Genomic DNA, 12,336 nt, shown 5'->3' on the forward strand with positions numbered 1-12,336 from the left:
GGGCAATGTATATTATGAATTACAGGACATTGACACTAATGGCAAGGGTATATACCATGCCAAGGATATATGGCTTTGATCATATAATATATGTATGTATGTGACTCTTTTCGAAGATATTATTTTATTAGCCTTTTACAGCTCCAGTTTTTTGAAGGCATTACTTCAAAACTGTACCTGTTTTGTGAGGCTATTAGAACAGATATTGGATAAACAGGAACAAATTTACAACTGACTTTTACCATTTTCCAAATTCAAAATTATTTCCAACAAATTGGCCATGAAATTTCGTTTTAAAAATTTTATCAGTAATTTTGAATTTAATATCATTTGTAAAATTTCATTTTTCTGTGTGGATAAAGTTTTCTTTTTATTTTGTGTGTTGAAAATTTAAATTTAAATATTTTTAATTGTTTGAAATTTCATCGAAAATAGTTTCAAGGAGAAAGTAAATTTACTATATTGTATTACTTAATCCTCGAGAAGATTAGAAGCTTTGGTAAGATTAAGCAAATTAATGAATATCTAGTTTTTTTTTTTTTTGTTAATAGATTTTTTTCATTTTTCGTTTTTATAGAGACTCTCTTTGTTACACCAGGTCCTATGTCATTAAACAGTACAAGGACCTGGATAACTTTTAAATGCCTGTCATATTTAAAAGATATTTAAAATTTGAAATATCTAGTTGATATAAATTATCCAGACTTTCATCAAACCAGCACATTACACCTTAAATTTTGGAATCATAGGGACTTTTGGCAGTTTTTTTTTATAAATTTTTATCTTTTCTATATTTAAATTATTTTGAAAGCATTCTTCGTGTAGTTTATTACAAATTTTAACAACCAAATCAAAACATCTTTGCTTTTCTGCATAAGGAAATAATTAATTTGTTTCTGGCCGAGATTTATTATTACTGCCTAAAAGTATGCCAGCATAACCGGAATTATATAATATACCCTGAATTGTCGTTTGATTACATAACGTAATTTTATTATTTTAACCTGAATTTGACATAAAGTAATGAAGGATTTTTTTTTTTTTCAATTTTTCTGTTAAAATATTGTTTTTTATTAACTTTATTTACATTTTTATTTGTTTTGTTATATATTTATGTTAACAACATGATTTGAGCTTTCTGTTAATCCAGTTAATGTTAGAATATTTTATATCGAAAAAACACACAATTTTATACAAATTTATTGAGTGAAAATTTACATTAAAATTTAATAACAACAGCTCAAGATTCCGGAGGACAACAGGCCTGTAAGTCTTCGAGGGATGATAATTTGGTGAGTTTGTATAAATATATATTTTATTAATGAATTTTCACTCCACATAACACATTTGTTGGTAAACATTTTCCATATTTAAATACTAACATAAATTGATATGTTAACAGTGAACATTTATAATGTATGTTAACAACATAGCTTATGTTAGTAACATGTTAACTAAATAATAACTTTTCATTTGCAATTAACATATTTTGTTCAAGTTAGCTTTTATAAAATTTAGAATTTTATGTTATTAACATTTACGTACAGAAATTAATTGATTTTTCTTGGTAAACTCTGTTAATTGTTAATAACATTTATTTTCATTGACATTATTTTGAATTTATTCAACTGGTTTATTGTTTTCTGTTAATAACATTACTTACTTTTGATTATATGTAATATTTGAATTTAACATAACGACCTTGAGTGTTTATGTGTATCTTTTAGGTTATTAACATGTAAACAAAACAAAAATATTGAAAAATAACATGTAAACAATACATTTTTTTTTACAGTTCTATGTTAAATTAAAATTTAAATTTTTTTACATACATGATTAACTAATACTAAACTATATACTTAAAATTTTGTTTAATACATATTTAATAAGAACATATAATGTTTAATAAATTTATTTCGAATTTTGAATATGAGGTGAATATAACTTTATATGAGAAAATGAATTGCTAAATTTTTGAATTTTTAATTTTATGAAAGGTTAAGGTCAGTAGTAGGTAGGTGAATTTTTGGGCTATCTGGGAATTATTTTAAACATAGATAGCAAGGTATTGGGTGGGTGAAGAAATTTGAAGAGGGGATAACATCTTAACCTCTTCGGCCAAGCTGCTTCAACCATTTCTTCGGCTTTTAATTTCATTTTGTTTAATAATTTTTTTTGTTTTGGTCGATATTTAAAGTAGCTACCTAACTTTTAGATTAATGTGGTGAAACTAAGTCTTTCTGGGAAGGGACAAGAACACCATCCCAATTTCCCTGAGCACGGCCGGTACATTTAGGTAGCATAGCCCTTTTCAGTTAGAGCCATAGGTCAGATTCGTTACAATCTCTCAAGAACTTTATAGTTGATTTTGTAGTTGTTTTTGCTAATGCTTTTAGTAGAACCAATTTAGTTTTATGATCTAAAACTATCAAAATAGAGGTATTGCCATTCTTAGATCTAGGTCCTAAAAAATCTATATATATTTTTTGAAAAGGTCTTTGCGTTTGCACTTCTTTACCCATAGGTGGTCTTAATATTTGTTTCGGGTGTTTACTTTCCTTACATGTTTCGCATGCTCTAATGTAGTTTCGAATCTGCTTCACCATGGAAGGCCAATAAAAGTACTCACGAATATTGAATAGAGTCTTTGTAATTCCCCCGTGCGAAGTATTCTCAATATGAAACCGTTTTATAATACCTTCGGTCAAATCTGATGGTACCCATACTTTCCAACACTCATCTTCATTGTCCATATCATTTCTATTAAATTTGACCTTTTTGTATAATATACCCTCGACAACCTTAACATCTGGGAGTCTGTCTTTATTTTCCTCTACCGTATCAATTATAGCAAGGTATTCTCTGTTTTTAAAATATTCAGAATTAAAATCAATTATGGAATTAGTGCTAACGGTTATTTCCTCCATATCTAGTCTCGACAACATGTCGGGGACAACATTTTTGGTACCTTTCCTGTGCTCGATATTGAACTTGTAACCTTGAAGTTTTAAACTCCATCGAGCTAGTCTTCCGTCCGTTATAACTGTGAAGTCCATCAGTTCGATGTACTGTCTGAACTTTTCAATTGCTAACATTACAGCGAGACATTCTTTCTCGGTTGTAGAGTAGTTTTTTGCTATTAAGTTTTTTGGAAAAGTATTCTATGGGATGTTCCCCCTCTTCATCGTCTTTTTGGAATAGGACTGCGCCTATTCCAACATTTGAAGCGTCACATTGGACGAAAAATGGCTTTTCAAAATCTGGGCTAGATAAGATGGGGCTAGATGCTAATCTGCGTTTAAGTTCTTCAAAATGGAACTTAGGCGATTTCTTAAGGGTGTCGGTGAGAGGTGCTGTCAGAGTGGAAAAGTCGTGGATGAAACGGATATACCACCCTACTGTTCCCAAAAATTTGCGAACATCCTTTGTGTTCTTCGGTGGTTTTATATCCAATATCGCCGTTACTTTTCCTTCATCTTCATCTCCACCGACAATATAACCTACTCTTAAGCTCTTTGTAGCAAAACTTGGATTTCTGCATGTTGATTGTCAATCCTGCCCTAGTCAACTTTTGGCCTACAATTCTGAGCATGTCCATGTGGTCGTCAAATTAGAAGATACTACCAATAAGTCATCTAAGTATATAAATACCCGGTCCTTCAGCTCCGATGGCACCACTTTATCCATCAACCGACACAGTCTCTGGGCAGCGTTACACAGCCCGAAAGGCATCACCTTAAATTGATACTGTGGCCTGCCGGGTACTGTAAACGCTGTCTTCGGTCTAATGGCCTCATCCAGAGGGATCTGCCAAAAGGCATCTTTCAGGTCGATTGCTGAGATAAAATGAGTGTTACCTAGCCTAGCTAATAAGCCATCGATGTTAGGGAGGGGATAAGTATCCTTTTTGGTTACTTTATTCAGCTCCCTAGCGTCGAGATATAGCCTGTTTTTATTGGGTTTTATGACCAAAGTTGTGCGGTTGTTCCACTCAGATCCGGTAGTAACTTCTATCACGTCTAATTCTAGCATCCTGTCAAGTTCGGCGTATATTAATTTTTGGACTGCTGGGCTAACAGGATAATGCCTCATCTTCTTGGCCGGTGCATTACTTGTGTCGATTGTGTGCGTTTCCAATATAGTTCTACCTAGGCCATATTGCGTATAGCATTGAAAAGACTGTTTTACATTGTCTAAAACTCTGCGCTGATAAGAACTGAGGTTATGCATTTTCAAGTCTTTCGATTCTGGGATTGAAATTTCATTTAATATTTTATTGTCAAAACACACTCTAAGTCCTATTTTCCTCCATAAATCAAATCCTAAAATAAGCTCTTGATTCAAATTTGGAACCAGATATAAGATTGTTCCTACTGATTTATTTCCATAATTAATATTAGTTAGAATTTTTCCTACAATTAAGTGTTGTCGACCATCAGCGGTACTTATAGAAGATTTAAAGTCCATTATTCGTACGTCCATCTTCCTCACATTCTCTAAGCAATTTCTCCCGATACAGCTTACAGAAGCTCCACTGTCTAAGAGGCCTCGGTACTTGAACCCTTCAATTTCAACCTCCATATAGGGCCTTATGTCATCCTCACTACCTAGCCGGGTTGACGCGATCTCTTTTCTTTCTGTCTTTCTTGCAGCATATCTTTCCCTAGTTTTGACTATTTTCTTGCTAACAATGGGTTTATACTCTGCAAAGATTTCTGTTCGCTTTTTTCTGTAGTTTTCTAAACGTTGTTCGTATGAAAGATTTGGATTAATTCCCATCCTGTGTTCCACAAAATCTACCTCTGGACACCCGTTTTCTACACCAATCTTATCCTTCACAAATTCCTTATCTACTATAACAGTTATCTTGTTGTTGTCTTCGTTAGTTGTCTCTTTATTATTTGTTCTATCCCGCTTGAAGTTGTCACCGGTCAAATTGGATTGTACGACTTGGCAATTTACTGGGTGAGGTTCTGGCCTGAACGAACCCACACCTATAACAAAATATGCTGCGTTGAGCCACTGTACATTCTATGAACGAGTGACCAGGAGCCCTGCAATTCCAACAAATAACCTGATTGGTAGAGAATTTTTCCCTTTGTAGTGCTTCTACCTGATTAGCTTGCTCTTTCTCTTCATCTACCTCTAATTCATAGATCTTTCTATGATTCGGCAAGGACATCCGGTGAGAGGATCTCTTGGCAATATTTCTCTCAGCCCTCTTGCATTCTTCTAAGAGATGGTCTAAATTTTGTATTCTGATAGGAAAGAGTAATTGTGAAAGGCCTTCTTTTAAGTTGTCTCAAACTATTTTTACTAACTCACTTTCATCCATATGGACACGCATTTGATTTTTTAATCTTACTATGTCCGATATGAAAGAATCTGACGTCTCGTTTGAAGTTTGCCTACGCTCCATGATCTTCCTCTGAATTTCAAAATCACTCTCGAAATTGCGGAACTTTTTGATAAGGTGGTATTTAAATGTGTGCCAGTCACACGTGGGATGTTTCATGCGAAACGACCAGAACCAAGTGCTGGCTGTACCGGTCATTAAATGGTGAAAACCTTTCATCAAGATGTCCCAAGTACAATTGTAGTCGTTTCGAAGTGTTTCTATTCTGAAAACAAAGTCTTCGACCGTCAACGATTTGCTTGTACCGTCAAACTTTATACCCCATTTTTCCAACTGGTTTGGGGTAATGGGTTTATAAGGGTACTGTTGATGGTAAAATTCTGGATTGGACAAGTTCTGCGAAACATTGTTAAAAAGCTGTTGGGGAACAAAACGTGGTTGTGTTGTTTGAGGATTTTGAAATTGTTGTTGTTCTCTATTATTAATATTAAATGGAGTCTGTTGAGAGTTGTTTTGAACGTAAGGCCTATTTTGTCCGGCATTTTGGTAGTCGAACGAATTACAACGTTCAGAACGTAATGACTCCATAATTAGCCGAGGTAACATCAACTGCATATTTTGCATTTCATGCATGATAGATGCTTGAGCGGACTCTATTGAGGCGCACACATATTGTCTAACCTCTTCGTTAACGACCACGTTTGAGTTTCCTTCCTCGTTAACTGTGGGTAAATTCTGATTTGCCTGACTCATATTCCCCGAATTACGTCTTACTGTACTATGGCCTTGACCGCTTATTTCCCTGGCTGTTAAACTACTGTATGTAGGGGTCGTAATGTTATTCTCGCTTTCTGGTGATGAATATGTTCGCGGTCCAGTTCCTTGCGAAAAACCTAATAGTGGGGTAATACTATTTGTTGAAACCTGCGCGTGTACTGTACCAGACGAAGTTGTCGGTGTTGCAGTAGTTTCCCAAACGTTGATATTTTTATTTACCGGATTTCTACCAGACCTGAGATTCCTTCGACTCATAATCGAAACAAAATCAGGAGTCTAAATTCCACTACTAAATGCGAGAGTATTTAGGCAAAAACTACTATTTCTATTTTATTATGTATTAAACTGAAATAATTCTGTACTTGTATTTCTTTTTCGAAAGAACGTAAAATAAGTGAAAAATGTGAATTAAAAATAAGTAAGAGTGCTATATTCGGCTTTGCCGAATCTTATATACCCTTCACCATAGTGTATTTAATACATTTCAATTTCATAAAATTTAAAGGTATTTCATTTTCCCGACTATATCATTATTATAGCAATAGCAAAACAAAATGAACAACAACAATGCTAAACGTAATAACCACACGAAAAACAAAATACACAAGGCAGTAAAACCAACAGCATCCAAACATAAGAAACGAAGTACATAAAAAAACAAAAACAAAATACACAATGCAATGAAACCAACAGACATCCAAACATACGAAACTGAATACACCAAGAAACAAAAACAATATACACAAGGCAATGAAACACACAGCCATTCAAACATACAAAACGAGATATTAAAAAACAAACAAAAACAAAATACACAACGCAATGAAACCAACTGACATCCAAACATACGAAACTGAATGCACCAAGAAACAAAAACAATATACAGAACAGGGATGGAAAATGAGATTTTGTTTCAGTATCAAAAAATATTTCAGAGGGTACTTTTTTGGATCTTAGAGTACTAAAATATTTTTTTTTTGCGGAAAGTTGTTCATTTTTTAAATACACCTTCACATATTTAGACATTTTTAAATAACAACAGAAGTAGAAAAGGTATTATATATACCGTAGGGTGATCGATTATTCGAAATTTTCCAAAACCGGTTTTCGAGTAGTTCGAATAGTTGACATTTGAAAAAAACCGGTTGATATATTTCAAATTCATAGAAGACGGTTTTTTATTATAAATAAAAACATCTAGTTTAATTTGAAAAAAAATTATGACCCGAACTGATTTTTTAAAATAAACATTATTTCTTTAATGTAAAAAATTGGGAAGAATCATAATCCTAGTTTATTCTAAAGTCCCTGTTTAGTAAATTTTCATAGGCATTCCAACACTGCTATAATATTTCAGCGACAAATTAATTATTGTAATTGGAATATAATCTTAAGATTGATAAAATTTTATCCAACAGTTATTCCAATCAATTTTACAAATAAATTTTTTTTTAATTAATTAGGAAAATCAAAAAAGTTTAACCAAAGGTGCTTTAGAAAAATATACTCTAGTTTCTTGACTCGAATATTTTAAAATTTGGACAGGCTGTATTATTATTTATTTCAAAATTTAATTGAAGTAATCTTTGAATACAAAGCAAATAAAAGTATTCGAAACCGGCTTTTAAAAAGTTAAAAAACCGGGTTATTCGATATTCGAAAAAATCAACATCTAGAAAAAACCGACACTGGTAAATCAGAAAAAACCGGTTTTAAGACCGATTGAAAAACTGAATCGATCACCCTAATATACATATATTGATATAATGAATCTTTGTTCGTCCCTCAATTTTAACCTTTTAGATATAATTTGATGAACTTCAATGTCCATGGTATCATATAGCTACCATAAAAATATTACCCCGATATTGTACTTCGTAAATATGTATATTAAAATCAGTCATGATACAATTTGTTATATTTTAATAAATCCTGTCTTAAAGAAATTCAGGCCACATTTGGCCCTACTCAAGGATGAATTTAGAAATTCAACTTATTTATTTATATTTAAATATATTTATTTTATATTTACAAAGCAAGCGTAACAAACAAGTAGATATTTTGGTTAAATTGTGTTACTATGTTAGTTATACTGGAAAATTTGATTGATAATAGAATTAAACCATAATGTGTTATATACCATTGTAAAACGCGTATGCTGATGTACATATTAAGTATGTTAGATAAATATAGCTAACAGAATACCTGGGACAAAATAGAGTTTAAAATATTAAGATAAAATACAAAACATAAAGAATTTCGAAAAACAGAAAAAAACATTTCGGTGAAATTTAGGTGAGGTTTATAATATAATAATTTCAATTAATTACATATGGGCAATTCCATAAAAAGGTAAACCACGACTGAAAAAATATAACCTTTATAACTTCTGCATTTTTGAAGATAATTCAACAAAATTTGGTATATGATCTTTTGTAGCACCAAAGACGAAGACTGTTGAAAATTTTTGAAATTGGTCTATTTTTACACCTCGCCGCCATACAAACGGACCCGAAAATATCACTTTTTAGCTCATAATTCTGTTAATTATAATACTATCCCTTCAAAAATCGGCAGGTCTAAAATGTTTATAAGCCTAAACCTTTATGGCGATTTTCATAACGATTGGACCTCATTTGACCCTAGTTCCATTCAAAGTTTAATTTCAGAAAAACACTTAAACTCACCTCTAATCACTAGTATTATGATAAAATTTGGCACAAATAAGTTTTATATGAATTAAAATCACACCCTAGAATTTTATGAGGATCGGTCCATATTTGACCCTAGTCGCCATATAACTCCAGTTTTTTATTTTTATCTATAAATTGCTTAAACATGTATATAGGTCCGCCATGTCCGACTGCACTTTCCTACTCCTTTTGCTTTATTGAAGTGTGTGTATGTATATATTTCCAAAATATATATTTTATAACCTTAAAAAAAATCAGGAGAAAAATATGTCACATACGATGTGTCACGTACGATATTTAAAAATGTTCATTATAAAATTAAATTATTTTTTTTTATTTAAAAATTATGGATTACTAATGAACAATATGTCCCATAGTGTAAGAAATTAAAACAAAAAAGATACACTTACAGAATTCGCAGATTTTCGTAAAAATTTACATGTTCTTTAAAAACACTTCCGTTTTTTGTCACGTATGATATCGCCATATTTTAATCCATATTTTGGAAAACAAGGTTCCGAATAGGATGATTCCTTTTGCAAATATAGTAGTCTTTTAATGGAATAGAATGACAAAATTGTTTTCCAAGTACTCCTAATTTTACAAAACCTATACCACTCTGAAGACGTGTGAATGTCACATACAAGCGTATGGAATTGCCCATATATATATATATTTCTATGTAAAAATATGAAAAACTTAAAATTTTTCCGAAAAATTACGACATTTGTAATCATTTTGGTGTTGTATACAAATTTGTGTATGTCATTGAAATCGTCTCCCAAGGACCTTTCATATGATACTAAATTTGCATATGGTTTATTTGTCAAAAATGTGAAAAAAATAACATAAAAACCCTAAAAAGGACCTTTTTATCCTTTGATCCAGCTCACCAAATATTGACGTCAGGACAAAAATTTTGAGAAATGGTATCTTAGAATGAACTAAATTTTCATTTTCGGTGGGAACATCAGCAATTTCCATTTTGGGGCCACCCTAATATACATATGTGTTATTAAATTAAAATTCGATGTACATAGGTCTTCATTTGTTAAAAAATCAATAGTCATATCGAATTCTACACATGAGACAATACATAAGACCATCCATGACATGAAACAATAATTTGCTTTAAAGTCCAAATAATTTTCACCAAAATTTCTCTTATTATCTATGGTTGAATTCTTAATTTCAAAACATATCGTTTTATATTAGATAGAAATTGAGTCCTTCGAGCTTCTATCATTTGGAAATAATTAGTTTTAAAGTCGAATATTTTTTCAAAATTGAAATTTTTGGTAATTTTCTCATATAATATTAACAATGGAATTTAATTAGATTAATATTCATATAATGCCAATCAAGATAAAAATTCGAAATGAGCTGCATTGGTTATTTGCAAAACATACTTCTAAAAAGTGGCTTTTAAAACTAGATTTCAAAACATTCTTAGAATTTCAAATTTTAACTTTTAAAGATACTGTGACCCCCATTTTCTCATTGTGTGATTATGTTTTATCATAACGATAAATTGACATTTTACATACAAAAATTATTTTAACCGGCAGTATATCCGGAGGTTGAGATATTGGCCCAATGGAATTTAATTAGATTAATATTCATATAATGCCAATCAAGATAAAAATTCGAAATGAGCTGCATTGGTTATTTGCAAAACATACTTCTAAAAAGTGGCTTTTAAAACTAGATTTCAAAACATTCTTAGAATTTCAAATTTTAACTTTTAAAGATACTGTGACCCCCATTTTCTCATTGTGTGATTATGTTTTATCATAACGATAAATTGACATTTTACATACAAAAATTATTTTAACCGGCAGTATATCCGGAGGTTGAGATATTGGCCCTGAGAGTATCATATAAGACTCGGGAGTATCACGGTACTTTTGAACATCAAAATTGCCATCCCTGATACAGAAGGCAATGAAACACACAGCCATCCAAACATACAAAACGAAATACTCAAAAAAAAAAAAAACAAAATACACAACGCAACGAAACGAAACCAACAGACATCCAAATATTCGAAACTGAATTTAAATAGCGATCTTCTCGAAAGCATGTCTAACAGAATTATTGAAGATTCGGATCTCGCCGATATCTGGGGTCCTCTAAAAACTGATTTTAACAAACACACAGATGGACGGACAGACAGACAGACGGGTTGGGGTCGGAAAATTATATTATAGAAATTACAAACGGAATGACAAACTTATATATACCTTTCTCACGAAGGTGAAGGGTATAATAATTATTAAATATATATATATATATATATATATATATATATATATATATATATATATATATATATATATATATATATATATATATATATATATATATATATATATATATATATATATATATATATATATATATATATTATTAGTTAATAGCAGTTGAAATATGTTCTAAATTTGAGAATATTAGTTTGTCTATATATAATTTTTGTGATTTGTCTTTCTAAGAAAATATACTAATGTTTTGTCTGTCCAGTTGGCGTATGATTGTTATTGGTTTAAAGTAAATAGGAAATAAATTAGTATAACATTAATGGTATACGTATAAATATTAATATTAGTATTAATTGTAGTGAGTAAATATTAATAAATACAATTTTCTTTTCAGATTAAAATCAATATATGTATAGTTCGGTTGGCATTTCGTAGCATGGATATAATAAAAAACTAATAGTGTTCAGAGTACTTAATCCAGATGTACAATAATCACTTGAATAAAGAGTGTTCTAATTACTCTAAATAGATTTAGAGAATTGAATATATTATTCGATATTTGTACTATAAAATTTATAATTGTTTTTCAATTCTAAAGAAAAATCCAATAAATTTAATTACTGTTAAGTTTGTGTGTTAACTTCATTCTTGAACTTTCGTCCAAAATGTTTAATCGTGAACAATTTACTTCATAAAATAATTTTGAGAATCATAGAATTTCATCTTATCTCATTTAAAACTAAAACAAATGAACTCTAACTAACTAGGTTTTCGGATCATGCTTTCTGTTCAAACTTGGAATTGAATTGGATTCCATTGACTCTCCTCAGTAATCAGCTACTTTCACGGATCGATCGCGACTTAGGCCTGGTACTTTTATGTACCTTCCAGGACATATCGTATCATTGAAAGGAACCTCGTACTGGGTATATGCATTTTTTTTTAATGCTTTGCGTTGGGCGCCAATTGTGATAAACCTCCTTGTGGTTGAGAGGATATGGCACACTGGTCTTCGCCGCGGCTGTAGCTCGCCGGATTGGGGGGGTTGTTTTTCCGCAGGTTTTCACAATTAACAAATTCGTGCCATATAAATTAAAAAAAAAGTATTCTTGTTCGTATCACCTGGTGTATTTAGCGGACTGACTTTGGACGATCGGACAAAGATGACACACTTTACTTCAGTGGACTTAAGTCTCCAGGATTAGATGGAAAGTTCCTGTACAGGCTACCCTCCCACTATGACTGATATCAG

The sequence above is a fragment of the Lucilia sericata genome, unplaced genomic scaffold, assembly GCF_015586225.1.
Source record: "Lucilia sericata isolate MDLA Ls3-8-SP2 unplaced genomic scaffold, ASM1558622v1 Contig002173F_arrow, whole genome shotgun sequence".
In the NCBI taxonomy this organism is placed as follows: domain Eukaryota; kingdom Metazoa; phylum Arthropoda; class Insecta; order Diptera; family Calliphoridae; genus Lucilia; species Lucilia sericata.